The sequence below is a fragment of the Metopolophium dirhodum genome, chromosome 4 (assembly GCF_019925205.1).
Source record: "Metopolophium dirhodum isolate CAU chromosome 4, ASM1992520v1, whole genome shotgun sequence".
NCBI classification, from domain to species: domain Eukaryota; kingdom Metazoa; phylum Arthropoda; class Insecta; order Hemiptera; family Aphididae; genus Metopolophium; species Metopolophium dirhodum.
In genome coordinates, this window is record NC_083563.1 from 18,084,632 (window position 1) to 18,100,782 (window position 16,151).

General features: G+C 28.0%; 1 protein-coding gene across 3 annotated transcripts in view; it reads left to right on the forward strand.

Moving 5' to 3' along the window:
- The first annotated feature begins 374 nt into the window (after window positions 1-374).
- Window positions 375-16,151, forward strand: part of LOC132943231 (uncharacterized) — a 66,701-nt gene continuing 50,924 nt past the window's right edge. For all 3 annotated transcript variants that reach the window (XR_009664333.1, XR_009664332.1, XM_061012120.1), the window contains exons 1-3: window positions 375-433; window positions 2,806-2,920; window positions 3,848-3,973. The gene's annotated coding sequence lies outside the window, so the exon portion shown is untranslated. The remainder of the gene's footprint in view (window positions 434-2,805; window positions 2,921-3,847; window positions 3,974-16,151) is intronic.

A 16,151-nucleotide genomic window follows, 5' to 3' on the forward strand; every position in this document is an offset into this window, starting at 1 on the left:
AAACTAAAATAATAATTTAAATAATACCTATATCATATTATTATAATTCAAATTCAAAATTATAAACTATTTGGTTTTATTGTCATATCAAATTTCAATAAACAAATTGTTCCTTAACACGGAACTCTTTGATATAAAAAGTTGAATTATATTATATCCGTGGATTCATCATATTGACGTACCTAGTATAATATCTATCATTTATTTATTTAATCTATGGCAAATCTCAAAGTCGTTGCAGAAGACACAGTCGATTAAAAATTCTAAAATTTCAATAAGCAAAGAAAATATGAGAAAAGAACTTACTGCGTTTCGTACAATTTTATTTTTCATAAATTACAATATTCTAAGTTCTGTATAATCTGGAGCGTTTCCTCGTGGGCGTCGCAGTTCACACACGTCACGGATTCCGCCGAAAGAGTCGATACTTAAAGTAAGTTTGTTTTTATATTCTTTTGGGGCTTAAATTTACTTTTAAGACTTAAAATTAATATTTAATGTCACGAAAAATGTGCTATCCAAGTGTTGTATGCGCATATTTTAGTTCCGAACCAGAAATTTATAAAATACGCGAGATATAAACGTCGTCGTCGTTTTTCCAGTCCCTGTTCGTAGAATAATTATAATTAATAGGAGCTTACCTATATAAGGTACTTAATATATATATGTTTTGGTTTAATTTATTGAAATATATGTTTATAGCTTATAACTGATAATAGTCATAAGATACAATTTTAATTAATAACTGGTAATTTTTTTTCCAAATACAACGCGTTATAAGTTTATAGGTAACTATTAATTTAGTGTCACATACTTAACTTCTATTGTTCACCTAATATCTATATTCTATATCATAGGGATTAGGGACGTATAACCAAGTACACATAAAATTAATATTCACGGAATGGTCAACTGCCTATCCTGACGTGTGCGCACTTATGAATAATATATCTACTCATATACTCGTATAGGTATGTAAATATACCTATATATAAATAGTGTAATACTACATACACGAATGTGTTACCTATTATGTCCCTAAAAGTTCAACAACTATTATTATATTTATTTATTTTTTACATATAGGTAAGTTACGTCATTACAAGACTCTAATTAAAATCACATTTATTTTATTTTTTCGAACACAATGTTTCTAAAATTATTAGTTAATATATAATTTATTGGTATAGTATTAAATAAATTAATGAAATAGAACAATTAATACATCTACTATAATTATTAGTAATAATAATATATCCATGGATAAATTATTAAAATACAAAACGAACAAACGAAAAACGATTCTGAGCAAATACATCGTTAACTAATAAATAATATTGAGATTAAAGTAATTTATTTTACTATTAGACATTATTTAGTACCTACAATAGTAGGTTAAATTCATTTTTGCCCAAAAAATTACATTTGAAAGTGTCATCGTTTATATAAATTATAATTATATACTCTAAAAGTTTCATAAATCCGCGAATACCTACTATTTTTAAATTACAACAAAATAACTAAAATCGTTATTCTTCGTTTTAATATGTAATTTCGTCAAAATTTTAACTTATAATATCTGTAAGAAGTAACTGTGTTTATAATAGATTTTTTGGTTACAATATGAACCAGGGGGCACACTGAGCCGGCGGGATACTGGGAACTTTCCCGGTGGGCCGCTACTCAAAAATGATTTGTTATTGCTATTTATTTATAATTATTATTAATATAGAAGATCGGCATAAATCGGTAGAAAATCGGTATAAAAATAAATTATAAATATTTTTTATTTTCATATACCATGACGCGTGTGTGAAAAATTGTTTATATTAAGTGTTTAAGATGTTAGATTTCGGTACGGCTGATTGTCCACCCCCCTCACTCTTCAGCATCAATGCATCAGAAATTATTATTTATAATTAGGCCACGGATTTAAATATAAACTGCATTTTCTGAATTTTCTATGACATTGCTTTCCAAGCAAAGAATTCGTTTCATATATTATCAACGAATTGAAAAATGAAAATATTTTAAGGCAATTTTCTTGTTTTTAATGCATTTAAATCTACGTCCTATTTATAACTTAACGTTTTAGGTTGATAACTATTATGTAGGTAGGTACCGTTTTGTATGTTCAATGTAACGTTTTTAATTCAAAAAGTAGCTAAATGAGTCAAATGATTTTGTCAAGGGGGGGGGGGGGAGGAGGAGGATATGGCTGATTTTTTAACATGCACAATTTCAAGTGTTCATAACCTCCTATGCTACTCTAAGGAGAAGTGACACAATTTCGTAAGAGAGGAGGCGTGAAAATGTTTAAAAAAAAACACGAATTTATTTAGTTATTTTGTTATTTAGGTAATACATATTAATTAATAGGTATTTCTTAAATTCTCTTTATTATTTTATTTGAAACATTATTTTTAAGTATTGGGATCAATAAAACTATTTTTATTTAACTACTATTTTATATCAATTAGAATTTGTTAATAAACCAAGTAATAAATAAATGGTTACCAAGTAAAAAAACCGTTATCTATATTGTAAATTTGAATTCAATTTACCGCATAGAAAAAAATAAATGTTTTTTTGAAGATAATGTAAAAATATCCATCATCCATCGGTTAGGACCATATATATATTTTCTATGATTAGGACGGTTAGGTTATAATTATAAATAATCTATGGCAAATGACAATCGTCTGAGACGAACAGCGATTCCAATACGTACTCACATATTTCGTTCCATTCTGGTCATGAGCTAGGTGCCTATTTTTTAAATGTCATTAATCTCAATACTTCCAGACTGAACTTTTGGATCGAAGATATGCATTTTCCTTGGCGGAGATGCACAACTCTGACACTAGACAATATTATACACTCGAAGGGAACGCGTTTCGCCGGAAGAATAAATAATTACGTAAATTTTGTCCTTTTACTCTGTTGACGCGGTAGACTTAATGTAAATATTTATTGTCAGACAAACTTATATACTCGCTAGGCGTAGAGTAGTTTTTAAAATCCAGTTGTTATGGGTGTACAAAAATAAGGATAATATGAAAAATACCTTAAATTATAATACTTTGCCTACAACTGTTAGTTTATTGTTATAGTAGAATAATTTTTAAAATTTGAAATCAATGATTAGGCAATGCTTTTATAAGTAGGAAGGTAGGTTTTTATACCTACCTAATAAAATAAGAAAATACATAATGATTAATGTTATTTAATATGATTTGTAAGTACATAGCAGATTATACCTACCACTTGGATTATTTTTGTCTTATACGTTCTTCGTAATTCCGTTCCGTCACGATAGTTTTAGTTTTCGTTAAATGTGAAACATATATTTTCTACGCATACGGGATACGAGTATTAAACATTTGGGTTTTAAGAGAACACCTCAAATGTACGTTTTATTTTGGGGGTTTTACGGGATATCATAGGAAATTTTCTTCAAATTTTCAGATTTCACTATTTGATATTATGATATTATTTGTACCTAGGTTAAGTTTCTGTTTTAGAATCGATCGATAGGTTACCTAGGTATATCACATTCTTTAATTTAAATTCTGGTAGTCGAGTATTGGACAAGTACCTAGTCCGAACAATCCAAACGCTGTCGAGTTCTAGTTGATAACTGACTTGTGAATAAATGTAATTTTTGTTAGGTATAAAAATAAAACTAATAAATCCTTGAATACAACAATTTAAAAATACAAACTCTGTGTAATAAAAATTAATATTAGGTATTTCTGGTAGGTTTATATAATATCTGTAGACTGTAACGCATAGGTCATTAGAATATTGTAGAACATTTTACTGCATAAGATGCGTGTTATTTCAGAATTGGTATTCGTCAGTGAAAATTTTCAAACTGGGAATAATATTATATCATAAGCAGATTGAAATGTGTGAACGTTTCAGTGCTTCGAAGACTAAGTTTCGTAGCAGATTTTGATTCCGTCACGGGGTATGTATTTTCTTATTTCTCAGTAGGTTTTTTTTTTATTATTGTTAATTGATCAAAGGATGTATTGCCCGAAATTTTTCAATATTTTTATTGTAATTATACTGGTATAACACTATTCCGGCTATCAATAAAGTCGTGTTAAAAATTAGAAAATTGGGAGGTATGATTTTTTTTTAAGTAATTCTTTCGAGTAGGGAATTCGCTCAATGATATTTAAATATTTTCACCGATAATCAAGTACGATTACTTGTAGGTAACTAGAGACTGGGTGAATAGGAATTAGGTAGTGTGTAATATGGCGAAGATAAGGAAATGGGTCAACAGGATTTCAGAATGTTTGGTGTATGAAAGGGAAAGATGAAAAAGAAATGTAAGGTTAGGGTAGGTAAGTGGAGTGAGGGTAGCAGGTATGAGAATAATAAGTTAGGTGGTTCGGTCACTGTATGATAAGAGATAGTGAGAGTGGCTATAGAAGTTAGTTAATTTAGGTGGGAAATGAAGGGCGAGAAGACTGAAGAAGAGATGGATAGACAGAATACCGATCATATGGAGGTGTGGAATGAGAGTGGCTGAACCTGTATATAGCTGTGAGAGACGGGGGAAGAAAAAGTGTAAAGGTAGAATAGTTATGTTAACAATGCCGAATATGTAGGAAAAGATCTTGAATTGCAAAGGCCACTAGCTTAAACTAACCATAGACCATTATGTCCTATCCATATCTTTATTATCTATGATGGAGCCATACCCAGCTCACTCGTGTAAAGATGTTGCCGGTTGGGATGTCAGCGCACTATTTGTTTTCCATCTTTGACCCACGCGTAGCATACCAAATGTACGATTAAGAAAACACTAAAATGATTGTGCGTGGGTCGGAGAGAGAAATAAATGGTGCGCTAAAAATCTGACATCCTCTTAAGTGTTAAATATTTGTCTGCCTGTATGCACTAAAGACAGGCAAATATATGCACTGAAATATTCAAAAATATTAAAAATAATAAAATATTCAAAAAAATACAGAATGAAAACGTTTTTATTAAAATTTTTTTAAATTAATAAATAATAATTCAAATTGGTTTACAAAAAAAATTCTTTATTTACACACTTGGTAGGTAGGTAACGGATGAACCGAAAATATAAAAACATTTTAAAAAAATAAGCATAAATACGAAGAAATCATGAAAACATGCAATTATATTATAACTAACCAGAAAAAAACGCATATTGGTAACGGTGTTGTAATAATAGGGATCTCCCCAAAAAAATACGTACTAATAGTTCAAACAAATCATAAAAACCAACTGTAATAAATATTAATTTATGATAAAGTATATTAAAAAGCATTATTATCATAAATGAAACAAAACTGTCAACCATGGACCGTCACATAATATAGGTATTTCTATATTTTTAGCTTCATAATTTCTGTTAAAATATTAGGAAAATGTATTAAGTACCGTAAAAGTGCTAAATTTGAGTTATTACTTAAAATATTATATTCATAACAAATTATAATAGAAGGTTAGGTACTGTTATTCCACATAGGTACCTATATTATAGTTTAATTTAACTACAACATTCTAGTAGAGTCTGATAAAATTTGGTTCCACGATCATACAAACTTTAAATACTAAACTATGGGTCTGAAATTTAGTTTATATAGAACTAAATAATCCAAAACATATAATATTGCTTCAAAATATAAAAATAAAGTGTCTAGTATTGTAGTAGGTAGGTAACTATCAAAAAAAAAAACTAAAAAAAATCATACTTGAAATCTATGTATAATATACGTATATTGTAATAAACGTTCAAATGTTTACTATAGTACATTATAAAAAATTAACTTAAGTTCAATATAATACATTATAACAGGTGTTCAAATAAACATTTCATAACCACAAATTTTGTTAATTTACACAGTCTCTCTTCAATTTTAAATTTTTCTTCAAATTATCTACAAAACATAAATGTTTAGTAAATTGGAAGACTTGATTAAGTATTTAATCATTTATCTAAAAGAGATGTGCCGGGTCGCCACATTACTATATCGAGGGGCCATGGTGCAAGTGTCGTCCATAAATATCATAACATATATTATATTAGAAATACAAACTTAATATTTCACTAACAGTAAATATTATAAAAAAATATTACGTAATGTACTATACTCATATTATATTATGATTGTATTAGTTACAAACTCTTGAATTATAAGAGTTATGTTTGAGGATTTAATTAATTTCCTAAAAGGAAATGCCTCAAGGTTGTCTCAGTAGGTTAGGTTTACTAATTATTACTAATTATACAAAATACTGAAAATTAATGAAATCACAAATATTAGTACAATAGAGAGACTGTGCATTGATTTACAAATTTGTCTTAAATTTACTTTTTGCATAGAGAATATGAAGGTGGGCTGGGCTCTTAATTAATATCAGAGTATGGGGGGCAGGTCTGGGATTTCATATTATCATTAATAGAGACTCGTTAATCGCTTTTATGTGCTTCAAATTGTTTACACGAGTGAGCTGGGTATGGCTCCATCATAGATAATATAGATATAACATAATGGATAGGACATAATAGTATATGGTAATAGTCTTACCAGCGGTCTTCGAGGGGAACTAAGGTGTCAACAATCTAAGGATCAACTTGATAATCAATCACTTATAAGTTCAGCAACCTGCAACTCAGGAACTTTTTATTCAAAGTGTCCTAAGTAATTAGTCATAAGAAGCTAGTTTGGGAAACCTAAGGTTAGTTGAAGCTATGGTAATGATAGACGACTACAATCACTGGTCGTGAGCTTTGCGATGATCATTTCCTACTAACTATAAAGGTATTCGATATTGTAAACATAACAATGAAAGAAAATATTTAAATATTATTAATTTGGTTATGTTAGGTTAGGTTAGGATAGGACAGTAAATTAGACGTTAACTAATTATTATAGTTTTTAACACGGTCTTAAAGACTGTCAGCTTAGTACCAGTATAGTTATTAAAAACATAGGTCCAAACACAATATTATTTTAAATTAAACATTATTTTATATCCTTCATAAATTACAATCACATAATAGAGTCCGTGCAGGACCTTTTTCTGATTTAATTTTTTTGTATCCTTTATAAATAAATTACATTCGTTTTTATTCATTTTCTAATACATATATTACGATGATACACCTCTGATCATAATAACTGTTCGTATTATTATAATGTAAACAATACCTAGTTTTTGGATAGTAGTTAATATGTATTGCAATATTTAACTTCCAGCGTATTCTTTTCTTTAGTGTTATTTCACACAGATTTCTCAAACAATTTTTTTTTCAATTCATTGAACTCTAGTAGATTTTTTTGTAAAAATATTTTTCTAGATTAACCGGCTATACCTGGGAGTACGCTGAGTACCCGTGTACTCCTAAAGCGTGTTCCTAAAGTAAAATTTTTTCCACATTTTTTTTTTGTTTTCTAAAATTAATTTGCCTGCAGGCTCCCTTCTTCAATTTTTTGATTCAATTGACTTTAAAATTGATAACTAATCATTCTTTAATGAACTAAATATTTTGAATAGTTTTTTCTAAATTTTTTTCCAAATTTTTTTTTTTGTTTTCTAAAATTAAATTGCCTGCAGGCTCCATCCTTTAATTTTTTTTTTTTTATTTATGCAACTATAGTTGAATATTTTGTATTGACATTAAAATTGATAACTTGGTGGTACCCCATGAATAATCATTCTTTAATAAACAAAATATTTTGAATAATTTTTTCTTTTTAAGATTTTGGAGATTTTAGTTTTTTGTTTATTATGTGTATTTCCACAATATAATTTATATAAATTTTTTTCGTATTCTAAAATGCATTTGCCGGCGGGCACCACCACCTTCCTTCAATTTTTTATTATAATTTAACTTTAGCCGAATATTTTAAACATTGATAACCTGGTACCATACTATCCTTCTTTTATGAACTAAATATTTTGAATAGTTTTTTCTGTTTAAGTTTCGAGACATTTTAGTTTGAACTTTGAATGTGTATTCATACAGTCAAATTTTTTCCAAATTTTTTTTTTTTTTTCTAAAATCTATTTGCCTGCGGGCGCCAACACCTCCCTTCAATTTTTTTTTTTTAGTACTGTAACTCTAGTTGAATATTTTGTATTGACTTGAAAATTGATATCATGGTGACCCAAGAACAATCATTCTTTAATGAACTAAATATATTGAATAGTTTTTTCCAAATTTTTTTTTTGTTTTCTAAGATCTATTTGCCTGCGGGCGCCAACACCTCCCTTCAATTTTTTTTTTTATGTTTTTAACTCTAGCCAAATTTTTTAAACATTGACAATCTGGTGCCCCATGAATAATCATTCTTGAATGAACTAAATATTTTGAACAGTTTTTTCTGTTTAAGTTCCGGGACATTTTAGTTTGAACTTTGTAATGTGTATCACACAGTCAAATTTTTTCCAATTTTTTTTTTTTGTTTTCTAAAAGCTATTTGCCTGTGGCCGCCAACACCTCCCTTCAATTTTTTTTTTTTTAGTACTGTAACTCTAGTTGAATATTTTGTATTGACTTGAAAATTGATATCATGGTGACCCAAGAACAATCATTCTTTAATGAACTAAATATATTGAATAGTTTTTTCCAAATTTTTTTTTTGTTTTCTAAGATCTATTTGCCTGCGGGCGCCAACACCTCCCTTCAATTTTTTTTTTTATGTTTTTAACTCTAGCCAAATTTTTTAAACATTGACAATCTGGTGCCCCATGAATAATCATTCTTTAATAAACAAAATATTTTGAATAATTTTTTCTTTTTAAGATTTTGGAGATTTTAGTTTTTTGTTTATTATGTGTATTTCCAAATATAATTTATATAAACTTTTTTCGTATTCTAAAATGCATTTGCCGGCGGGCGCCACCACCTTCCTTCAATTTTTTATTATAATTTAACTTTAGCCGAATATTTTAAACATTGATAACCTGGTACCATACTATCCTTCTTTTATGAACTAAATATTTTGAATAGTTTTTTCTGTTTAAGTTTCGGGACATTTTAGTTTGAACTTTGAATGTGTATTCATACAGACAAATTTTTTCCAAACTTTTTTTTTGTTTTCTAAAATCTATTTGCCTGCGGGCGCCAACACCTCCCTTCAATTTTTTTTTTTTATGTTTTTAACTCTAGCCAAATTTTTTAAACATTGACAATCTGGTGCCCCATGAATAATCATTCTTGAATGAACTAAATATTTTGAATAGTTTTTTCTGTTTAAGTTCCGGGACATTTTAGTTTGAACTTTGTAATGTGTATCACACAGTCAAATTTTTTTTTTTGTTTTCTAAAATTAAATTGCCTGCAGGCTCCATCCTTTAATTTTTTTTTTTTTATTTATGCAACTATAGTTGAATATTTTGTATTGACATTAAAATTGATAACTTGGTGGTACCCCATGAATAATCATTCTTTAATAAACAAAATATTTTGAATAATTTTTTCTTTTTAAGATTTTGGAGATTTTAGTTTTTTGTTTATTATGTGTATTTCCACAATATAATTTATATAAATTTTTTTCGTATTCTAAAATGCATTTGCCGGCGGGCACCACCACCTTCCTTCAATTTTTTATTATAATTTAACTTTAGCCGAATATTTTAAACATTGATAACCTGGTACCATACTATCCTTCTTTTATGAACTAAATATTTTGAATAGTTTTTTCTGTTTAAGTTTCGAGACATTTTAGTTTGAACTTTGAATGTGTATTCATACAGTCAAATTTTTTCCAAATTTTTTTTTTTTTTTCTAAAATCTATTTGCCTGCGGGCGCCAACACCTCCCTTCAATTTTTTTTTTTTAGTACTGTAACTCTAGTTGAATATTTTGTATTGACTTGAAAATTGATATCATGGTGACCCAAGAACAATCATTCTTTAATGAACTAAATATATTGAATAGTTTTTTCCAAATTTTTTTTTTGTTTTCTAAGATCTATTTGCCTGCGGGCGCCAACACCTCCCTTCAATTTTTTTTTTTATGTTTTTAACTCTAGCCAAATTTTTTAAACATTGACAATCTGGTGCCCCATGAATAATCATTCTTGAATGAACTAAATATTTTGAATAGTTTTTTCTGTTTAAGTTCCGGGACATTTTAGTTTGAACTTTGTAATGTGTATCACACAGTCAAATTTTTTCCAATTTTTTTTTTTTGTTTTCTAAAAGCTATTTGCCTGCGGCCGCCAACACCTCCCTTCAATTTTTTTTTTTTAGTACTGTAACTCTAGTTGAATATTTTGTATTGACTTGAAAATTGATATCATGGTGACCCAAGAACAATCATTCTTTAATGAACTAAATATATTGAATAGTTTTTTCCAAATTTTTTTTTTGTTTTCTAAGATCTATTTGCCTGCGGGCGCCAACACCTCCCTTCAATTTTTTTTTTTATGTTTTTAACTCTAGCCAAATTTTTTAAACATTGACAATCTGGTGCCCCATGAATAATCATTCTTTAATAAACAAAATATTTTGAATAATTTTTTCTTTTTAAGATTTTGGAGATTTTAGTTTTTTGTTTATTATGTGTATTTCCAAATATAATTTATATAAACTTTTTTCGTATTCTAAAATGCATTTGCCGGCGGGCGCCACCACCTTCCTTCAATTTTTTATTATAATTTAACTTTAGCCGAATATTTTAAACATTGATAACCTGGTACCATACTATCCTTCTTTTATGAACTAAATATTTTGAATAGTTTTTTCTGTTTAAGTTTCGGGACATTTTAGTTTGAACTTTGAATGTGTATTCATACAGACAAATTTTTTCCAAACTTTTTTTTTGTTTTCTAAAATCTATTTGCCTGCGGGCGCCAACACCTCCCTTCAATTTTTTTTTTTTATGTTTTTAACTCTAGCCAAATTTTTTAAACATTGACAATCTGGTGCCCCATGAATAATCATTCTTTAATGAACTAAATATTTTGAATAGTTTTTTCTGTTTAAGTTCCGGGACATTTTAGTTTGAACTTTGTAATGTGTATCACACAGTCAAATTTTTTCCAATTTTTTTTTTTTTGTTTTCTAAAAGCTATTTGCCTGCGGGCGCCAACACCTCCCTTCACTTTTTTTTTTTTAGTACTGTAACTCTAGTTGAATATTTTGTATTGACTTGAAAATTGATATCATGGCGACCCAAGAATAATCATTCTTTAATAAACAAAATATTTTGAATATTTTTTTCTTTTTAAGATTTTGGAGATTTTAGTTTTTTGTTTATTATGTGTATTTCCACAATATAATTTATATAAATTTTTTTTGTATTCTAAAATGCATTTGCCGGTGGGCGCCACCACCTTCCTTCAATTTTTTATTATAATTCAACTTTAGCCGAATATTTTAAACATTGATAACCTGGTACCATACTATCCTTCTTTTATGAACTAAATATTTTGAATAGTTTTTTCTGTTTAAGTTTCGAGACATTTTAGTTTGAACTTTGAATGTGTATTCATACAGTCAAATTTTTTCCAAATTTTTTTTTTGTTTTCTAAAATCTATTTGCCTGCGGGCGCCAACACCTCCCTTCAATTTTTTTTTTTTAGTACTGTAACTCTAGTTGAATATTTTGTATTGACTTGAAAATTGATATCATGGTGACCCAAGAACAATCATTCTTTAATGAACTAAATATATTGAATAGTTTTTTCCAAATTTTTTTTTTGTTTTCTAAGATCTATTTGCCTGCGGGCGCCAACACCTTTCTTCAATTTTTTTTTTTTATGTTTTTAACTCTAGCCAAATTTTTTAAACATTGACAATCTGGTGCCCCATGAATAATCATTCTTGAATGAACTAAATATTTTGAATAGTTTTTTCTGTTTAAGTTCCGGGACATTTTAGTTTGAACTTTGTAATGTGTATCACACAGTCAAATTTTTTTTTTTGTTTTATAAAATCTATTTGCCTGCGGGCGCCAACATCTCCCTTCAATTTTTTTTTTTAGTACTGTAACTCTAGTTGAATATTTTGTATTGACTTGAAAATTGATATCATGGTACCCAAGAATAATCATTCTTTAATAAACAAAATATTTTGAATAATTTTTTCTTTTTAAGATTTTGGAGATTTTAGTTTTTTGTTTATTATGTGTATTTCCACAATATAATTTATATAAATTTTTTTCGTATTCTAAAATGCATTTGCCGGCGGGCGCCACCACCTTCCTTCAATTTTTTATTATAATTTAACTTTAGCCGAATATTTTAAACATTGATAACCTGGTACCATACTATCCTTCTTTTATGAACTAAATATTTTGAATAGTTTTTTCTGTTTAAGTTTCGGGACATTTTAGTTTGAACTTTGAATGTGTATTCATACAGACAAATTTTTTCCAAACTTTTTTTTTGTTTTCTAAAATCTATTTGCCTGCGGGCGCCAACACCTCCCTTCAATTTTTTTTTTTATGTTTTTAACTCTAGCCAAATTTTTTAAACATTGACAATCTGGTGCCCCATGAATAATCATTCTTGAATGAACTAAATATTTTGAATAGTTTTTTCTGTTTAAGTTTCGGGACATTTTAGTTTGAACTTTGAATGTGTATTCATACAGACAAATTTTTTCCAAACTTTTTTTTTGTTTTCTAAAATCTATTTGCCTGCGGGCGCCAACACCTCCCTTCAATTTTTTTTTTTTATGTTTTTAACTCTAGCCAAATTTTTTAAACATTGACAATCTGGTGCCCCATGAATAATCATTCTTTAATGAACTAAATATTTTGAATAGTTTTTTCTGTTTAAGTTCCGGGACATTTTAGTTTGAACTTTGTAATGTGTATCTCACAGTCAAATTTTTTCCAATTTTTTTTTTTTGTTTTCTAGCTATTTGCCTACGGGCGCCAACACCTCCCTTCACTTTTTTTTTTTTAGTACTGTAACTCTAGTTGAATATTTTGTATTGACTTGAAAATTGATATCATGGCGACCCAAGAATAATCATTCTTTAATAAACAAAATATTTTGAATAATTTTTTCTTTTTAAGATTTTGGAGATTTTAGTTTTTTGTTTATTATGTGTATTTCCACAATATAATTTATATAAATTTTTTTTGTATTCTAAAATGCATTTGCCGGTGGGCGCCACCACCTTCCTTCAATTTTTTATTATAATTCAACTTTAGCCGAATATTTTAAACATTGATAACCTGGTACCATACTATCCTTCTTTTATGAACTAAATATTTTGAATAGTTTTTTCTGTTTAAGTTTCGAGACATTTTAGTTTGAACTTTGAATGTGTATTCATACAGTCAAATTTTTTCCAAATTTTTTTTTTGTTTTCTAAAATCTATTTGCCTGCGGGCGCCAACACCTCCCTTCAATTTTTTTTTTTTAGTACTGTAACTCTAGTTGAATATTTTGTATTGACTTGAAAATTGATATCATGGTGACCCAAGAACAATCATTCTTTAATGAACTAAATATATTGAATAGTTTTTTCCAAATTTTTTTTTTGTTTTCTAAGATCTATTTGCCTGCGGGCGCCAACACCTCCCTTCAATTTTTTTTTTTATGTTTTTAACTCTAGCCAAATTTTTTAAACATTGACAATCTGGTGCCCCATGAATAATCATTCTTTAATGAACTAAATATTTTGAATAGTTTTTTCTGTTTAAGTTCCGGGACATTTTAGTTTGAACTTTGTAATGTGTATCACACAGTCAAATTTTTTTTTTTGTTTTCTAAAATCTATTTGCCTGCGGGCGCCAACATCTCCCTTCAATTTTTTTTTTTAGTACTGTAACTCTAGTTGAATATTTTGTATTGACTTGAAAATTGATATCATGGTACCCAAGAATAATCATTCTTTAATAAACAAAATATTTTGAATAATTTTTTCTTTTTAAGATTTTGGAGATTTTAGTTTTTTGTTTATTATGTGTATTTCCACAATATAATTTATATAAATTTTTTTCGTATTCTAAAATGCATTTGCCGGCGGGCGCCACCACCTTCCTTCAATTTTTTATTATAATTTAACTTTAGCCGAATATTTTAAACATTGATAACCTGGTACCATACTATCCTTCTTTTATGAACTAAATATTTTGAATAGTTTTTTCTGTTTAAGTTTCGGGACATTTTAGTTTGAACTTTGAATGTGTATTCATACAGACAAATTTTTTCCAAACTTTTTTTTTGTTTTCTAAAATCTATTTGCCTGCGGGCGCCAACACCTCCCTTCAATTTTTTTTTTTATGTTTTTAACTCTAGCCAAATTTTTTAAACATTGACAATCTGGTGCCCCATGAATAATCATTCTTGAATGAACTAAATATTTTGAATAGTTTTTTCTGTTTAAGTTCCGGGACATTTTAGTTTGAACTTTGTAATGTGTATCACACAGTCAAATTTTTTTTTTTGTTTTCTAAAATCTATTTGCCTGCGGGCGCCAACATCTCCCTTCAATTTTTTTTTTTAGTACTGTAACTCTAGTTGAATATTTTGTATTGACTTGAAAATTGATATCATGGTACCCAAGAATAATCATTCTTTAATAAACAAAATATTTTGAATAATTTTTTCTTTTTAAGATTTTGGAGATTTTAGTTTTTTGTTTATTATGTGTATTTCCACAATATAATTTATATAAATTTTTTTCGTATTCTAAAATGCATTTGCCGGCGGGCGCCACCACCTTCCTTCAATTTTTTATTATAATTTAACTTTAGCCGAATATTTTAAACATTGATAACCTGGTACCATACTATCCTTCTTTTATGAACTAAATATTTTGAATAGTTTTTTCTGTTTAAGTTTCGGGACATTTTAGTTTGAACTTTGAATGTGTATTCATACAGACAAATTTTTTCCAAACTTTTTTTTTGTTTTCTAAAATCTATTTGCCTGCGGGCGCCAACACCTCCCTTCAATTTTTTTTTTTATGTTTTTAACTCTAGCCAAATTTTTTAAACATTGACAATCTGGTGCCCCATGAATAATCATTCTTGAATGAACTAAATATTTTGAATAGTTTTTTCTGTTTAAGTTCCGGGACATTTTAGTTTGAACTTTGTAATGTGTATCACACAGTCAAATTTTTTTTTTTTGTTTTCTAAAATCTATTTGCCTGCGGGCGCCAACATCTCCCTTCAATTTTTTTTTTTTAGTACTGTAACTCTAGTTGAATATTTTGTATTGACTTGAAAATTGATATCATGGTACCCAAGAATAATCATTCTTTAATAAACAAAATATTTTGAATAATTTTTTCTTTTTAAGATTTTGGAGATTTTAGTTTTTTGTTTATTATGTGTATTTCCACAATATAATTTATATAAATTTTTTTCGTATTCTAAAATGCATTTGCCGGCGGGCGCCACCACCTTCCTTCAATTTTTTATTATAATTTAACTTTAGCCGAATATTTTAAACATTGATAACCTGGTACCATACTATCCTTCTTTTATGAACTAAATATTTTGAATAGTTTTTTCTGTTTAAGTTTCGGGACATTTTAGTTTGAACTTTGAATGTGTATTCATACAGACAAATTTTTTCCAAACTTTTTTTTTGTTTTCTAAAATCTATTTGCCTGCGGGCGCCAACACCTCCCTTCAATTTTTTTTTTTTAGTACTGTAACTCTAGTTGAATATTTTGTATTGACTTGAAAATTGATATCATAGTGACCCAAGAACAATCATTCTTTAATGAACTAAATATATTGAATAGTTTTTTCCAAATTTTTTTTTTGTTTTCTAAGATCTATTTGCCTGCGGGCGCCAACACCTCCCTTCAATTTTTTTTTTTATGTTTTTAACTCTAGCCAAATTTTTTAAACATTGACAATCTGGTGCCCCATGAATAATCATTCTTGAATGAACTAAATATTTTGAATAGTTTTTTCTGTTTAAGTTCCGGGACATTTTAGTTTGAACTTTGTAATGTGTATCACACAGTCAAATTTTTTTTTTTGTTTTCTAAAATCTATTTGCCTGCGGGCGCCAACATCTCCCTTCAATTTTTTTTTTTAGTACTGTAACTCTAGTTGAATATTTTGTATTGACTTGAAAATTGATATCATGGTACCCAAGAATAATCATTCTTTAATAAACAAAATATTTTGAATAATTTTTTCTTTTTAAGATTTTGGAGATTTTAGTTTT